This window comes from Miniopterus natalensis, chromosome 14, assembly GCF_054644295.1.
Source record: "Miniopterus natalensis isolate mMinNat1 chromosome 14, mMinNat1.hap1, whole genome shotgun sequence".
In the NCBI taxonomy this organism is placed as follows: domain Eukaryota; kingdom Metazoa; phylum Chordata; class Mammalia; order Chiroptera; family Miniopteridae; genus Miniopterus; species Miniopterus natalensis.
The window spans coordinates 30,246,084-30,262,292 of record NC_142094.1 but is presented as its reverse complement, the minus strand read 5'-3'; the positions used below and the strand labels follow the sequence as shown (position 1 = coordinate 30,262,292).

The 16,209-nt window shown below is 41.4% G+C and overlaps 1 protein-coding gene and 1 pseudogene across 3 annotated transcripts in view; one reads left to right on the top strand and one right to left on the bottom strand.

Annotated features, from left to right (window-relative positions):
- BICC1 (BicC family RNA binding protein 1) overlaps positions 1-16,209 on the top strand; it is a 228,807-nt gene that overhangs the window by 41,550 nt on the left and 171,048 nt on the right. The window lies entirely within an intron of this gene.
- Positions 544-717, bottom strand: LOC148091536 (U2 spliceosomal RNA; annotated as a pseudogene).

Sequence of the window (16,209 nt, the reverse complement as noted above, 5' to 3'; positions counted from 1 at the left end):
TGGTGCATAATCACTATCAATAGCTTCAGCCGGAAAATGACTCTCAACACATTCTCTTATTTCATAGGTCAGTTGAATTACCTAAGCCAGAAGTTCTGTGCCTGTAGTCACCATCCATGCCTTTGAGATTCTGGCTGCTGTGGAAAGTGATTAATGGGTGATGGGGCCATCTTGGCATGGCCATTCCTCCTGGCAGTCATGCACTGTGTCTCCTCTGCTTGTCCTGTTGGCAGGTAACCCTTTCTTAGCCATGTATTTGTGAGAAAGTCACTTACTTGGAACCTGTGTGTCTTCTGTTCACAGTTTCAGTGAGTTTGTTTACTTTATATTTAAGTCCACAGCCAACTAGAAGTGGCACATTAGAAGCTTGGAGAAGGGATCCTTAGGCCAACTATTCTGACATCATTAGTGTGAAACACAGTTGAAAACCTGATGGGAGAATTATAAGAGGTGTAAACACTGAGGTAGTCTGGGGCCGCTGCTGCTCACACCTCCGAGAGCCGTGTAGTCTTGTCATTAATGTTCATGATGATGACCTGGATTAGACCGTGTCTTTTGCAGCTTATGAAAGATGGGAAGAAGGTATTTAACATGTTCATAGAACACTTTCTATATTTAATGACTAATTAAGTTTTTTAAAAAATCCTCACCTGAGGATATGTTTTTATTGATTTTTAGATACTACACTTGATCTTAGCCAAAAAGCCAAGAAGCGATTTTATTGATTTTTAGAGAGAGAGGAGGGGGGTAGAGAGAGAGAGAGGAGCATCAATATGAGAGAAACACCAAATCAGTTGCTTCCTAAATGTGCCCCAACCAGGGATCGAACCTGTAACGTAGGTATGTGCTCTGACCAGGAATCGAACTCACAACCTGTTGGTGCATGGGATGATACTCCAACCAACTGAACCACCTGTCTAGGGCAATGGCTAATTTAAATTTTGTTGTTTTGCTTTAGGATATAAACTTTAGTGTTTTATGATGATCCATTCCCTAGAAATTCCCCAGAGCTCTCATGATTCAGCCATAAGCCCTCAGAAATGATGTGAACTCTTTTCTCCCTTGAAGAGAGCTATGAAGAGAAAAAAAAGATTTGTCAGCTCTTAAAAAATACATATTTTCTCTTGATCCCCTCATTATTGGCTTATTTGACTTTAATGCTTTAGAATTTGGTTGATTTTTTTTTTTTTTTTTTTTAAATTTAAAATTTTTATTTATTTTTTCTCTTCCTGCTGAATGCTATGACCAGAGTTGCATAGCCAACTAAGACTTAAGACGGGCACTGGGAGTCTCAAGTTGAGATTTACATAAATTACTTATAGTTAAAGACAACGTGTAATAGCCCTTTTCAAGTTCCTCATGCCTAGGGCTCCCCTGACCAGCTGTGCCTGGAGAGGTGGTGAAGGCTTCCCAGGAGAAGATAAGATCACATGATTCTGGAGTAAGTTTCTTAAGGACATTCAGGCAGAGGCACCTTCCTGGATGTAAAGTCTTGGGCGTTGGGAAGGGCGTGGTCTACTTGGAGAATATTGAGAGATGTTATGTGACCAAGATTCTGCAGGGAGGAAATCTGAGGGGTGGGGGGAAACGGAAGAAACTGTAAACCTTCTCTCCGGAGTGGGCGTTTTGCAGCCAGTGACATCTAATCCCGATATCGTTCGGGCCATGTGAGTTTAGGTAATTTACCCCGTGTCTCTACCTTGGTTTCCTCATCTGCACAATCATGGTGCTAGTAGTGTCTGTTTCTAGGAGAGCTTTTGTAAGGACTAGATGAGAAGGTACAGAGGCCTCCAGCACACTACCTGGAACGAAGTCCTCTTCACGGGGTGTCCCTCCATTTCCTCATGCTCCTCAGGACCCCTCGTGGTCATCCCTGCTACTTCCAGGGGGCCAGAGCAGACTGGCAGGTGCCAGACCAGAGCCCCAGGATGGGAAGGGTCTGGCTTGGGAGTGCCCTTTGTAAGCAACATTTAGTTCCCTCCGAAGAAGAGTTCCCCTTGAGAGCACAGCACCCTAAACCCAGGTCAGGTTTGTTCCCAAGGCTTTCTAAAACGAGTTCTGTATTATACAGCGTAGATTCAAATGTTCCAGCAGGTTATCTTTTCACCCTAAAGTTTAAACTGAGAAATCCTCCTGGCGAGGGGGAAAGGAAAGGAGGAAGGATTGCTGGCCAGCAAAAACAGAGTAGAAGAGAAACTTGTATGCAGATCACCCACATCAGCACACTACGTCCACTCCAAGGAGGCAGGAGGTTTCTCAATCCCAAAATCCAGCCAGGGTTTTTTAGGTAAGGATTGTTCTTCATGTTCGCTGTTTGTCTTGGACTTCACACTTTTTCCTATTCCTGGTGCTCCATTCTCTTCTCCCCGCCTCACCCACCTTCTCTCAACTCAGTGGATGATCAGAAAAGAGAAGGGAAGAATCGTGTTTGAACACCCTTTGTAAGAAATACATGAAACTACCAAGGTCTTTCTAAGGAAGGGGACCTTTACCCCAAAGTGCTGGGCTGTTGGGGAATGCAGAGACTGCTCAGGCCTCCCCTCTGCTGCCTTTTGGGTTCCTAAGGAAAGAGGTTTGCAAAAAAGACAAAGCAAGACATTCCACTTGTTAGGTTTTGCTTAAGAATTCTCAGTTTGAACTTAAAAATTTTTTCCCTTCTCCAAATAGCACAGGTAGGGGAATGAACCTGGATGGTTTGGTAAAAATGCAGTACAAGTGCTGTTTGTGTGTGTGTGTTTTCAGGTTACCCTGAAAGAGGGAAAGGAACACACCAAGTAAGTTAGGTGTAGATAACCGTTTATACAGCTGATAACATTCATCTGGAGATGGTGCAACTCAGCGTTTGCCTACAGTGTCCTGGAGATTCTCCAGCCCCAGCCTCTTTAATTATACCCCGCTGCATTTTCCTCCTTGTTGCTGTTCCCCTCACCATACGGAACATGTGTCCGTGTCATAATATTTAAACATCCTTTGAGGGCTCTATTACTGTAACTGAAATGGAATGTCAGGAATCTTTTTGGGGATAATATTTATTTTTAGGAATATCTTTCAAGCCTATGGCTTCGGGAACTGACTTCTTAATCATCTGTAGTAATCAGTAATTGACAATGTGATTGCCTCGCAGAGAACAGTAAGATGAACGTCTATGTATTTCTCGGTTCCAGGAAGGGCAAAGCACCTTCGTAGGGAAATGGACTTAAAAACAGTAGGTGCAGTGCCTAGTTCTGATGTCAGGGTTTGAGAAACTAAGTTGTCTTCCGTCTTGCAGCATTGAAATGTGTGCTGTAGCGTGATGCCCACACGTGCTTTTCCTGGCTTGCTGCTCTTGTAAGTTTGGCCCCGGTAGACTTAAAGGTTCTCCAAGTTGGCCAACCCTCAGGATGAACTCTTTGAGCGTGATAGGCTGGAATTGATGGCAGGAACAGCCACGATGACTGCAGCTATGATTCCGGTGTTGAAAGAAGGTGAAACGAAGCTGTTCAGAACAGATGCAGAGTTACTTATTTCAATCGATCCCATCTTTGTAGGCTTCTTTTCAGCTCTAGAACTGCTGCTTTCTTTGGCTTTGTATGTTTATCTTTCCCGTAACTTTCTGGCCATGACCTGTTTGAGCCAGAGGAACTTAGAATTTGTGCCTAATTTGTGCGAATACAGTTTGGAAACTTAAAGGTTAGGAAAGTTATGTGTCAGGAAATTTAACTTAGACCACAACTGTGTGTGTATGTCCCAGACCTGAACCCGTTTAACCTGGACTCACTAAGCCAGCTGCTAGTTTAGTATTGATACAGCCTAAACAGAGACAAATGGTAGCAAGTATGGTTTTGGACAGCTCTTCTAGATGCTCCTGACCTTAATCACCTTTGTTTATGAAATGTTTCATTCCTGTCTTGGGTTTGTACAAATACTGCTGTTGATCTTCTTTTGTTCTTCTTGTATAGAGATGCTTGCTTGATTCTGGTTATTTTCGTACCCAGCAAAGGTATTTGCTGCACCAATTTCTCATTTCTTTTACATTCGTCTGTCATTGCTGTGTATCCGGTACATTCTAGACTTGGTTGTAAGCGGTACATTGAACAATTTAAATTGCAAATCTGACTTTCCAGTTTTATTATTTCTGCTTCATAGACTGAGTTTTTAGAAAGGTACTCTTGATTGGTCGAAGCTGCCCAGTTCTGAATGAAGTAATGAGGATTGAGACATGCATAGTTTTATTGGAAGCAGCCTTTGTCTTTCCATTGGGCTTATCAGAGTACCCAGCTAATGGAAAATGCTTAATTAAATGCTTGTCAAATTAACTGATATGGTCAAACAGTGCATTATTTTTATAGATGTACTTGATGGAGGCCAGATTTATGGAGATTACCTGGAGGCTAAGATTATTTACTTCCACGGCAGTTCTTTTATTAATCTAATATAAAAAATTGTTGATTTGAACAAATTTTGTTAAAAATAATGCTATAGCCCTGGCCCATGTGGCTTAGTTGGTTGAGTGTCATCCCATGCACCCAGAGGTTGCCAGTTCGATTCCTGGTTAGGGCACATGCCTGGGTTGCAGGCTCGATCTCTAGTAGGGGGCATGCAGGAGGCAGTCAAGCCATGTTTCTGTCTCTCCTTCTCCCTCCATCTGTCTCTAAAATCAATGAAAACACTTAAAAAATAGTAATGTTATAATTCTTAACGTGTATAAAACTGAAAAGCACAAAAAGCCTCCCTTACGTTTCTCTCTCGTATCTATATGTTTAGATATAGACATTTAGCATATGTATCTATATTTAAATATGTAGAGAAAAAGCTAGAGGGACAAAATATCAACAAAGATTATCTCTGGCATTGGGAAGTGTGAGAAAAACAGACAGTAGGAGGGAAAACCCACCATGCTGTATGTAGTTGGTGGTGTCTCTGCCTTCTGGGTGGGGAGGGGAATGCAGCATGGTAAATAAACGTATTTCATTGTCACCCGGTGTCTTTGATAGCATGGTTTTCTGTTATGTGGTATCCCGCCATATGGATATTTGGTTTATTTTGGTTATCTTCACCAGTTTTAATGAAATACAACCAAAGCAAGTAATTCATATTTGACTTTGGATTCTGTATTACCTGAAGTTTTGCCTCAAACAAAATGATGACACAACACCTTGATGTGGCTTGAATTTTGGAAGCTCTGTATTTTCCCTGCTTGACTCCCTCCTACTCTTTTTCTATTTTTTCTTCTTCCTCTCCTGCTTCCTTCATTTGTAAGTAGGGCTGGCTCAGTGGTTGTGCAGTGATCCCCTGAGCTTACAGCATCTTCTGTGGCACTGGTTCCAGTTTTAGCATTTTTATAAAGGTGTAGCTCAGTGTTGGCACATTAAAGTAGTTAATAAGTATTTGTTCCCTTAACTAAGTCTCTTGCAGGAGGAGGTAGCTAGATTCCTCCTAATGCGTTAACTAGATTCTGAATGGGGTGTAAAGTCACATTTGTCCTTTGTTGTTACTAAAGATACTGGCTTTGTAAGGCAGAATCCTTGCAGCTTTTGAGCCCTTCTAGGCTGCTCTTCTCAGTTAGATGATAGTGATGGACAAGAAGGAATAGGCATTTCTGAGGCCCAGGTGGTCTGAAAGAGGTTTTGCTAATGCTCCTAAGCTAATTTGATGGTTTATAGTTTTTCAGTTCTTTTTGGAAGGGAATCCATAGGTCAGGGCTGTAGGTTTCCTTAACAGCCTTCCTACCAGGAAATGCGTAGCTACTCAAACAGATTCCACATGGCATTCTGCCTCACATGCAAACACTTACTGATGGGCAGGGTCCAGTATGACTACTCCAGGAGCTCAGTGAGGACCTAGTTTTCTGCCCTTTTTATCTTGTAGGAGATGTTCACTAGAGGCGGAAGGGAAGTTGTTCAAGCCATGTCATGGACTGCTCATCCCTTACACTGGAAATCCTAATTCCAGGGGGCGGTCCTGAAGGGTTAGGCCATTGGACTTCCATGTGCTCTGCTTAGTCAAGGGCAGGAGTGCCCTACAGTATTTCTAGCCAGTCCACATTTAAAAACATACTATTTCACCCACAAAAATAATTTTTCACATCCCTTTTGCTAATTAACAAAGCAAGAAAGAAAAAAACCAGACTCCTGCTCTGGACCCTGGAGTGTCTTTCTGAGTGGAGGCATTGAGATGCTAGCGAGGCCCCCTTGGGATGTGTTCTCAGCCGGAGTAACCACCCATTCCTGGGGTGGAGGTCAGAACTCACCAACACCCATTTGTCACATAAGCTGTGCTGAAGTATTTTAAATATAATTACAGACAACACAATAGGAGGATGTTTTGTGATCATTCTAGTATGTGAGAACGAGATTGGGAGATGCATTTGGACACAAAAATGTTGAAATATAGGGAACATTTTTGTGGTTGACAGGAAAAATTGGAAACACATTTGACGTTAAGATGGGCCTGGAAGACCTGGGACACATGGTTGCCAGAGAACCGGCCTTTTCAGTGCTTTTTCCTGGGCAGAGGCAACTTGGAAGTGAGATAAAAGCACAGAATAGAGTCTAATGCACATCTTCTTTGCATAAACTATAAATGCATACTAAAGTAATATATATTAATAAATACAAACTTGATTATGTGTGTGGACAGCATATTAAAGCATACCCAGCCCTTTTACCCTCAGCAGCAGTTTTCAAACATTTGGTCTTATGAGCCTTTTACATTTTTAAAATTATTAGGGACCCGAAGAGAGTGGGTGATAGCTCTCTGGGTTATAGCTATTGATATTGACTGTGTTTAAAATTAAAATTGATAAATTTTAACATGTTCATCAATACAGTTAAACATAACTCTAAACTCGTATTTAACAGAAAATATTTTTTTTCATGAAAATGTCTGTATTTTTCCAAACAAGAAAGTCGGTGAGATGCATGACCATCATATTGCATTTTTTGAAATCTCTTAGGTATCTCGTGTACTAGAAGACAGCTGGATTCTCATCCTACTTCTGCATCCAATCTGTTGCACGATTACTCTTCATGTAGCCTCCGAAAGACTCTAGTGTACACTTGTGAGGAAATGAGAATGAAAAAGGCAAAGAAAGACTTAGCAGTATTATGAAAATCATTTTGATCTCACAGACCCCCTGAAAGGACATTAAGGATTCCCAAGGGTCCTGGACAACACTTTGAGAAAGAACCTCTGCTTCAGAGTTTCAAAAAATGCTCTTTGTTTACCATTACTTGTGTCTGCCTTCTACTCAGAGTTCAGGGAGAGTGAAACATTCGTCATTATAAGAGAAGTTGTTTGTAAAGTGTTAGAGCTTTGGGCGATTTTTCAAACACTCTCAATATTAAGTTTTCACTGCAGTATTTTAATGCTTAATGAGCATTTATGACAAGAATAAGTGATACTGTTTACAGTGATTTTCAGTTTTTTTTGATGTGTACTTTAGATAGGTTATTTGAGGAGAATTGTTTTATTTTCTCACCTTATGTGGATTATATTTCACACCTTAGGAGAGTGGTTTTGGCAGAGTGTCACCTAGCCCCTAATTAACTATATTTACACTCTCCACAAACTCGTGCACCTCCATGGAGGTCAAAACAAGTCTCTCTCCCAAGTCTTTCAGGAACAAATCTATTGTGTAGGATTTGTGTTTTGAAATTTAAAGTTGCAGTGGAGTGATACTTTTTGTTGAGTGAAGATGAATTAGGAGAAAAATAAAAATTACTGGAAAGGCAACAAAGACAAGCCCCAGTTTTTATTTTTTCATTCTATATGCCTGCAACTGCTCTTCCAGGTTGCTGTAAAAGTTTCTAAATGCTTACCCTCAATTTCCAGATTATCTTTATTATTCTGTATTTATCCCCTTGCTGTCTGGGAGCACCCGCTTCATGTACTGGCAGGGACCACGCTTGGAGTGGCACTGCTGTCCATCACAGCCACTGTGCCTTCTCATGTAGTTCAAACCTGGAATTTTTTTTTTTTAGAATATGTCTTTATTGATTTCAGAGAGAGGAAAGGAGAGGGGCAGAGAGAGATAGAAACATCAATGATGAGAGAGTCATTGATCGGCTGCCTCCTGCACGCCCCCGACTGGAGATCAAGCCTGCCACCCGGGCCTGTGCCCTGACCGGGAATCGAACCCCGATCGCCTGGATCCTAGGTCGATGCTCAACCGCTGAGCCACGCCCGGCGGGGCTCAGACCTGGAATTTGACCCATTTTTACTTCTGCCTCCTACCCTCAACCTCAACCTCAATTTAAACAAGAGAATTCTTATTTATTCTTTTCTGCCTCTTCAAATGATATTTAAATAGTGTTATACATTGGAAACTTTGTTACAAAAGTAAGGTATGTATATTTGGAATATAACGTTAAAAAGGATTATTAAAATATGCTCAAACATAAGTTCAAATAACATTGTTCTGAACCTTATTTTTGGACTTGTTTGAAGGGACAAAATAACAAGTTAGCAGAAGAAGGTTGTCCCAGTGGCTTGAGTCAAGGGACTGAGTGAGTTTTCTCTTCGCTTTCCCTCCTGGGGCCCTTACACAGCCGTTTTGTTGCAGATTTGTGGGTGAGGGGAGGAGAAGACTGCAGTAGGTCAGAAGGGGTAGCAGCTGAGGAGAGAGAAAACAGAAACAAACCAGCAGGTCAGCCAGGGGCTGAGGAGGCTGTCGGGTTTCCAGGCTGTCAGCTGTCATCGGCATCTGTGGGTGTCACCGTTAGTGCTGGAATTTCTCTGGGCACTTACCATTTATTGGGGGCCTACCCTGTGCCAGGCAGGGGCTGGGTGCTTTTCACGTAACCTCACTGAATCCTCACAGTAGACCCATGAAGGAAGATCAGAGGACACTGAGGCTCAGGAGACAAAATATTTAATCAGGGGCATGCAGCTAGCAAGTATTGGGGCTGAAATTGGAACCCCAACAGCGTGATGCTAAAGCCTCTTGCTTTTTCTAGGTCTGCCACAAATATACAAGGCCAGGAGCTGAGCCCGGCTGGTGTGGCTCAGTATTTTAGCGTCCACCTACGAACCAGGAGGTCATGGTTTGCTTCCCGGCCAGGGCACATGCCTGGGTTGCGGGCTCCATCCCCAGTCGGGGGCGTGCAGGAGGCAGCTGATCAGTGGCTCTCATCATTGATGTTTCTGTTTGTCTTTCCCTCTCCCTTCCTCTCTCTGAAAACAATAAAAACATATTAAAAAAAAAATACCATGAGTTGAGATTGAGGTGGGCGCCCATGAGAGCTGTAGCGTGTCTGGTACTTACTTGTGACAGTGTAGTTTCCCACCAACTCCTACCTTCTCCAGATAAAGAAGATGGAAGATCGTGAAGTATCTGTTCCCAGAAACATTTTTAAGGAAATCAGAGAGAGGCCAAAAGGGACTTAAGTTTCTCCAGAGAGGAAGTTGAGAAACTCAAGTATAGCAAACCGCTAATGCCAGATGTTATTTATCCAAAGGTTTTTGGCTACATTGCAGAACTTTCTGGATCTCTGCTTGCTCTCTGCAATCTTTCTGAAGCTGCTTTGAGTTTTAAAAATATACGTACCTGAATTTGAAACCATGGTCATTTACTCCAAAATATGCTCTTAAAACCCTAAATTCTTGTAATAACAATGGTGGGAGCACAGAAGGAATCATTCCAAATGATTATTTGAAGTATTATTTTATTCCAAGTGGAAAAACATATTTCAGAACTGGCCACTATTTCAGCTAGAGTAAGCTGTGTTTTTGCTTTTTAAAGCAATCACATTTAGCACTCTTTTACTACATACACAGGGAATGTTTCCTACTTATATTTAAATTATTATTCCTTATTGGAAGGCTAAAAGGAGGTTTCACTGTCGCTCTCTTTGACTTTTCTACTTAACTGATAGCAAAAGCTTTTATATTTGGTCCTAAAGCAAAAAATAGTCCTTATTACCCTGTGAAAGGTGTGGAGAGGTGGATGGAGTGAGGGCAATGAAAACTTTCTCTTGTAAAGAGGGCTGTTGATATGTGATCTCAGTTTCCTAATTGTTCTTTTCCTGTATGATATTTTCAGTGACATTCCATCTCTGATATCTTTACTTTTGACCATTTTTTCTCTCTCCATTTAGGGAATATTTTCCAGTTGTTGTTATCTTTTGTTCCTGAGACTTTGGTCAAAGAACCTAATCTAATTGTTTTTTATTTTTCTACCAGGACATTCTTCAGTCTGCCTTTCTGTTCAATACAACCATACAGCCCTTGGTCTAGGGCCCACTTTGTATTCCAGTACACCTCCCCAGTTGATAGAAAATTGGAATGTATTTTTCTGGCTAATCTATTTTCTTAGTAAAGAGTGATGTAGAACCTTTTTTTTTCTTTTCTTTTTTGACTCCGATGTTGAAACCGTTCCTAAAATAATAGCCCACATTCCTGCCATAGTAAGCACAGTGGAAATGATTGCCTCCTGATGGCTGAAAACCTCGTAGGAGCTGAGAGCGACTTTTCCAGATACCACTTCTCCTGCAGTGTGTGGTAAACGGAGATTTGAAAGGAGTTGAGAGGAAGAGTTCCTTACATACCTGCCCCGAGGCAAGGGACCTGGTTGCTGTGCCCCCTCCCCTCCGCCAGGGAAGCTCCCTCCCAGCAGCGTGGGGGGGTTACAGGGCTGCCAGGCCCTCCCGCTTCCCTTTGCTGCTGCTCATGGCTCCGGCACCCGCTCTCCTCGGCACGTGAAGGAGGGGAGGCACACCTTGGCAGTGCCTTCGAAGACATCGACTGGCCGAGAAGTGGTTATTTTGAAATATATTTTCGCCATACCGAGATTTCTTATGAGTTGATTCCTCGAGAAAGTTAGGGCTGATGACCTGCCGAAGAGCCCAGAGGTCCCCTCACACTGTGCTGTTGATGGCCAGCCACACCGACCCCCCTTGTGCTGCTGCAGAGACCTGGGGGCCCCTTCCTGGTGAGCTCGCAGCCGCCTCGGCTTGCTCATGCCTCTGGCTTCGTTGGGACTTCCCTTAAAGCTGGTTAAAGCAACGCTCGGTGGGTGTCCCCAAGGGAAACGGTCTGCTCCATGCTGTGGAAGAAACACTTTGACCTTGTCCTTGGGTTATGCTGCTTGACCTTGCCTTCCTTCTGGTGCTAAGGTGGTCTTGTGCCCCCAGCAAAGGACTTTTTCTCACTGCGGGAGGCGTGGGACGCATGCGGCGCTCCCTGGTGGCCAGCACTGCAGTATCGGGTCGCAGTGGCTGTGTCCCCGAGCAGGGCCTGGCGGGGAAGGAAGTGTCTCCCTGCCCGCCTTGCTCTGGTTTTACTGTCCATCCCAGGCAGAGAGACCCCGATTATGCCCTCCTTTCAGGAGGGAGGCTGGCTGGGAAGGGCTCATTTCTCATCTTTCCTATTTTTGAATTGACGGGAGTTTTCCCTGCCCAGCTGCTGAGCGGGTTTTGAGGTACCGCCTCTTGCACTTGCTGCCGTCTGCTTCTGGGTTACTCTGCCCAGTTGGCGGGGTTGGTTTGTTCCCAGCAGGGATGCAGGTTAATTTAGCTTAAAAGGGAGTATGAGTAGAAAGGTAAATCTACCAGGCAAAGAAAACCCTGGATGTCTCCTCAGTATGAAAGAACAGCTTTTTGGATTATCGATTATATTGGATAATAGGGTATTTACACTGTGGCTCCCTCTCAATCACTCCAGTTTAGTTCCGTGGCCATGCAAGGATTGACTATATTATATTTTCCCCTAAATCTTAAGTGTTGGATTTTTTTTAGCTCTCCCCACCACTAGCCTTCCCTTCCCATTATCAAACAAGATTTTGATTAAATTTGATAATCTTAGTCACTAATGGAATATAAACAAGATAAATTAAGCCCAGTGTATAAAAGAGCTAATGGTTTTTCAAGGTCAAACAGTGTCAGGAATTTTGTGTTTAATTTTTATGTCTGCTTAGGATGTCAGTGATGGGAGTAAGAACAGAAAAGTTAGTGTGACAACTTTTGTATTTGATTTTAGGAAAGGTTTTAATCAGCGAAGAAGGATGTGGTATACAAAATTTGAAGCTGAGGACTTTAAAGATCTCTTAGCAATGCAATATTAACTGTAGTCACTTTACTGTATTTTTTTTTTCTTTTAAAATATTTTTATTGATTTTTTTTTTTTGAAGGGTAGAGAGAGAGAGAGAGAAACATTGATGTGAGAGCGGAACATCGATTGGCTGCCTCCTGCATGCCCTGTACTGGGAATCAAGCCTGCAACCTGGGCATGTACCCTGACTGGGAATCGAACCAGCAACCTTTCGGTGCACAGGACAGCACTCAACCAATTGAACCACACCGGCCAGAGGTGTATTATTTTTCTTAAAAAAAAAAAAATACTGGCTTTATTTCTTATTGTCCTGAAATCAGTAAAAGTTTTTCTATTGTCCATACTCATTAATTAAAAGAAGTAATAAGTATCTCTTTATAGTCCTGTTTTTATAAGGAAAATACAAAGTGTCAGATAATTGTGCTTCATAATCTTGAGGGTTTTATACACTGAAGCATCTTTTTAAGTTTTAATTGCACTATTAATAATAGTGTTTTCCTTAAATATGAGTACTTCATAGAGCCACAAAATTTTTAAGTGGTAATGCTAATATTTATATTTAGAATATTTATTATGATATTAACTTATTCACATCAATTTCTTTATCATCATACATAAAAATGCTTGATGCTGTTTTTAAATGTTTCAGTTTCCTTGATCCACAGATACTGATTGATATGGTCCTTGAGAGAATATATGAGAAATACTCCAAGTTTTTTTAAAGAAGGCATTCAACTTCTCTTGTGCCTCTGTTTTGTGGTTCTTAAAAAAGTAAATGAAAACAAGCAAGGGGTGGATCTTGGCTGTTGATTGTACTATATTAGAAATAAGTAGGAGAAAAACTGTGGAGGGACTCCTTTCCCTTTCATTTGAGGAGACTGAGAAAAGCACAGCTTTTTGTTTTGAATGGGTCATAGATATACATAGCAGATTTCAAAAGATAAAAAAATATGCATTAAAAAGTATAATCTCTCTGCATTCCTTTAATCAACAAATTACTCAGTTTTTACCCCCCCGTTATTTTGTAGATAACCATTTCTACCAGCTTCTTGCATCCCCCCCCCCCAGGTCATCTATGCATATATAAGCATATAAGCGATTTTGTTTTCAAACAAAAATTGTAGCATTCTCTACACACTTTCCCTAGTTTTTAATTTTTCACTTAATATCTAGAATATTGTCCTTTATCGGTAATCATTCTCTCTAATGTCTGGATGGATGTACTAATATGACTTAACTACTGCTTTATTAGTAGACACTTCTGTTGAGTTCAGTTGATTTTAGGGCATGTGCATAATGATTTCAAATGATATTAAAGAATTGCTCTCCATGAATGCTCCACTTTATATTCAAGGCAATAATGTGTGAGATTGCCAGATTTTCTGCATTCTCACCAGCATCATGTAGACTAACTTTTTGACCTTTGTTGATCTGGTAAGTGAAAGCTGGTATTTTAGTGTAGTGTAAATTGGCATTTTCTTTGAGTGAAGTTAATTAAACATAAAAGAATACTGTCAAGATACTAGATTTGATCACCAGCCTCTTGGGCCCTTTCCTTTATAGTTTATATTATCTGATAGATGATGTTATATATTCCTGTTCAATTACCATCCACTTCGATGTGTCAAAGCCACTTGTATTTATTTCCTATTGCTTCTGTAATAAATTACAACAAACTTAGTGGTTTAAAACAACCCAGATGTATCATGTTATAGTTTCAGAGGTCAGAAATCCAACATGGATCCCACTGGGCTAAAATCAGTGTGTTGGTGGGTCTGTGTTTCTTGTAGAGGTCCTCAGGGAGAAGCCCTTCTTCCCTCTTCCAGCTGCTAGAGGCCTTGGATTGTGGCCCTGCTCCCACCTTTGAAGCCAGCAGTGAGGCCTCTTTGATTTAAGGACCCTTGTGATTGCATTGGGTCCAATCAGAGAAGCCAGGGTAATCCCTTTATTTTAAGGTCTGCTGTGAGCCGTCTTAATTCCATCTGCAACCTTTATTTTTCTCTCACTTTGGAATCTAACATACCACAGGTTTCAGGGGTAGGATTTGGGGGCCATTTTTCTGCCTCCCATGCCACGTAAACCCCACGTAACTGAAACAGAATTCGTGGTTTTCCCAGCCTACACTCAGTCGTCGTCTTCTGTTCTGTTCTTAGTAAATGGCTCCACTGTCTACCAGCTGAGCGAATAGACACCTCAGAGTTATCCTTGATCCCACCTTGCTTTCCTCACTCCTCATCTATAATCTGTCAGTGTTTGTGGATTTTGCTTCCAGGGTAGCTTTCCGATCAAAGGAGGACGTCTGTCTCCACCACACATGTACTAAGATGCCTGTTGTGTCTTGCTCGGACCACTATATACAGGAACTTCCTAACTGGTCTCCCAGCGTGGTTTTGTTTTGTTTTTGGTCATTTGGATTGCTTTCCTCCAGTTGAACTATGTCCTGTAAGAGATATTCTCACTTTATTATTTAAATTTTCTACAACTGGCAAATGTTAGTTGATACATGCTAATAATGCAAAAATGGAGTCACGTGCAGTTTTCGCTGAGGATTAGGTCCATTGCAAGTAGAATATTTCTAAACCCACTTACTCCTCATTCAGCCGTCCGGTTAATGTGCATTATGTGTCTGCTGCATTTCACACATTGTCATAGATTGGGGGATGGGTGGGTAAAAAATAAAGTGATTAATTTGAACTCATCTTGTCTGGATGAATTCAAGCTCCATAGTTGAATATGCTTGGTAACCCCTTGTTGAAAAGCAGTTAAGTCTACACATATTTGCTGAGTAATTTCTTTGTGTCAGGCACTGTTGTTAGGTGCCCAGAATACAATGTGTTGTATGGGCTGTGCACAGATTTCCTATCCTCATGTGAAATATAGTAGAGATGGACACACACCACACCCACACACGCAGATATACATACTACATACATATACATGTGCAGATATACATAGGCACACAAGCATACAATCACATACATATAAACATATGTATACAGTTTGAAAAGGTGTGTGTGTGTGTGTGTGTGTGTGTGTGTGTGTGTAAATGGATGAGCTCATTGAATTGAGGGTGACTTCAGGAATTAGGCATCAGCCAACATTACTAACTTGCAGCCGGGGTTGTTTCTGGTCTAGTTTCCAGGGTGCTCTCTGGTCTAGTTTGCCCACTTCTTCTTTTTGGGAGAGACACAGGGATCTGCTAGTTAGCCTGTTGACAGCTGTGGGTTTCATTTGTGTGTCTTTGCAGAGGAGGAGAGTGGATGTTACCCTGGCGGCCTATTTAAGACTTCGTAAGTATTGAGTGCCACATGTCTCCTGTATAATTAATGCATCATGAATATTTAGTGCCTCGGGTACCTCATGCATATTTAGTGCCTTATGAATATTAGGTACCTCTTGTATATTTAGTGCCTCATGAATTTTAGATGCCTTTCAGTCTTCCATCCCTTTCTGTGCTCATGTACATATGTTCAACTTTATCTAACGTGTCTTGTTACCTGTCTATCTGTAGCATGATTTACAAGTTTCATCTATCCTTTTATTTTCTTATGCTATTGGGCAGATTTTCCTACCCTGTTGAACAGAATTGAATTTTCTCAAACAATATAGCAAGTGTATATTACCACTTTCCCGTTACAGAGTTCCATGAGCCTACTGCCCAGAAACTTCAGGGAAAGGAAAAATATTTTTCATTTTCAAAACTTCAGGTCACATGTAGATATTTTCCAGTGTAGGGTTTTTTCAATGAAAACTTGAGTATAATAAAGCTCAAAAATTAATTGAAATTTTTATGAAAAAGACAATATTCTTGGCAGTAATTGATAAGATGGTTCTTTCTGTGTTTTGTGGGAAGTAGTTAATTTCTTTTCCTTAGCGGCATGTCAGGAAGGGACCTGGGGTTTGCTGCTTCTCTGCCACTTCAGAGAAGGGTCTCGCATGGAGTGTTTGCGAAGGTATCTTTCAACACGAGCCATCCCACACGTACCTAGAGAAGTGGTATGAGAAGTGTTTGTATACAACAGAAGTGCTTTTCTAATGTATTTGAAACCAAATAAAGTTGGATAAATTGGGGAATCATAAAAAATACAAACTATAAATATTTTATTACACCCTTGAAATGTAAGTATACGTTTACTTATTTTTGTTTTTGTTTTGTTATAGGGCCAAGGCCTTTTCTGAATG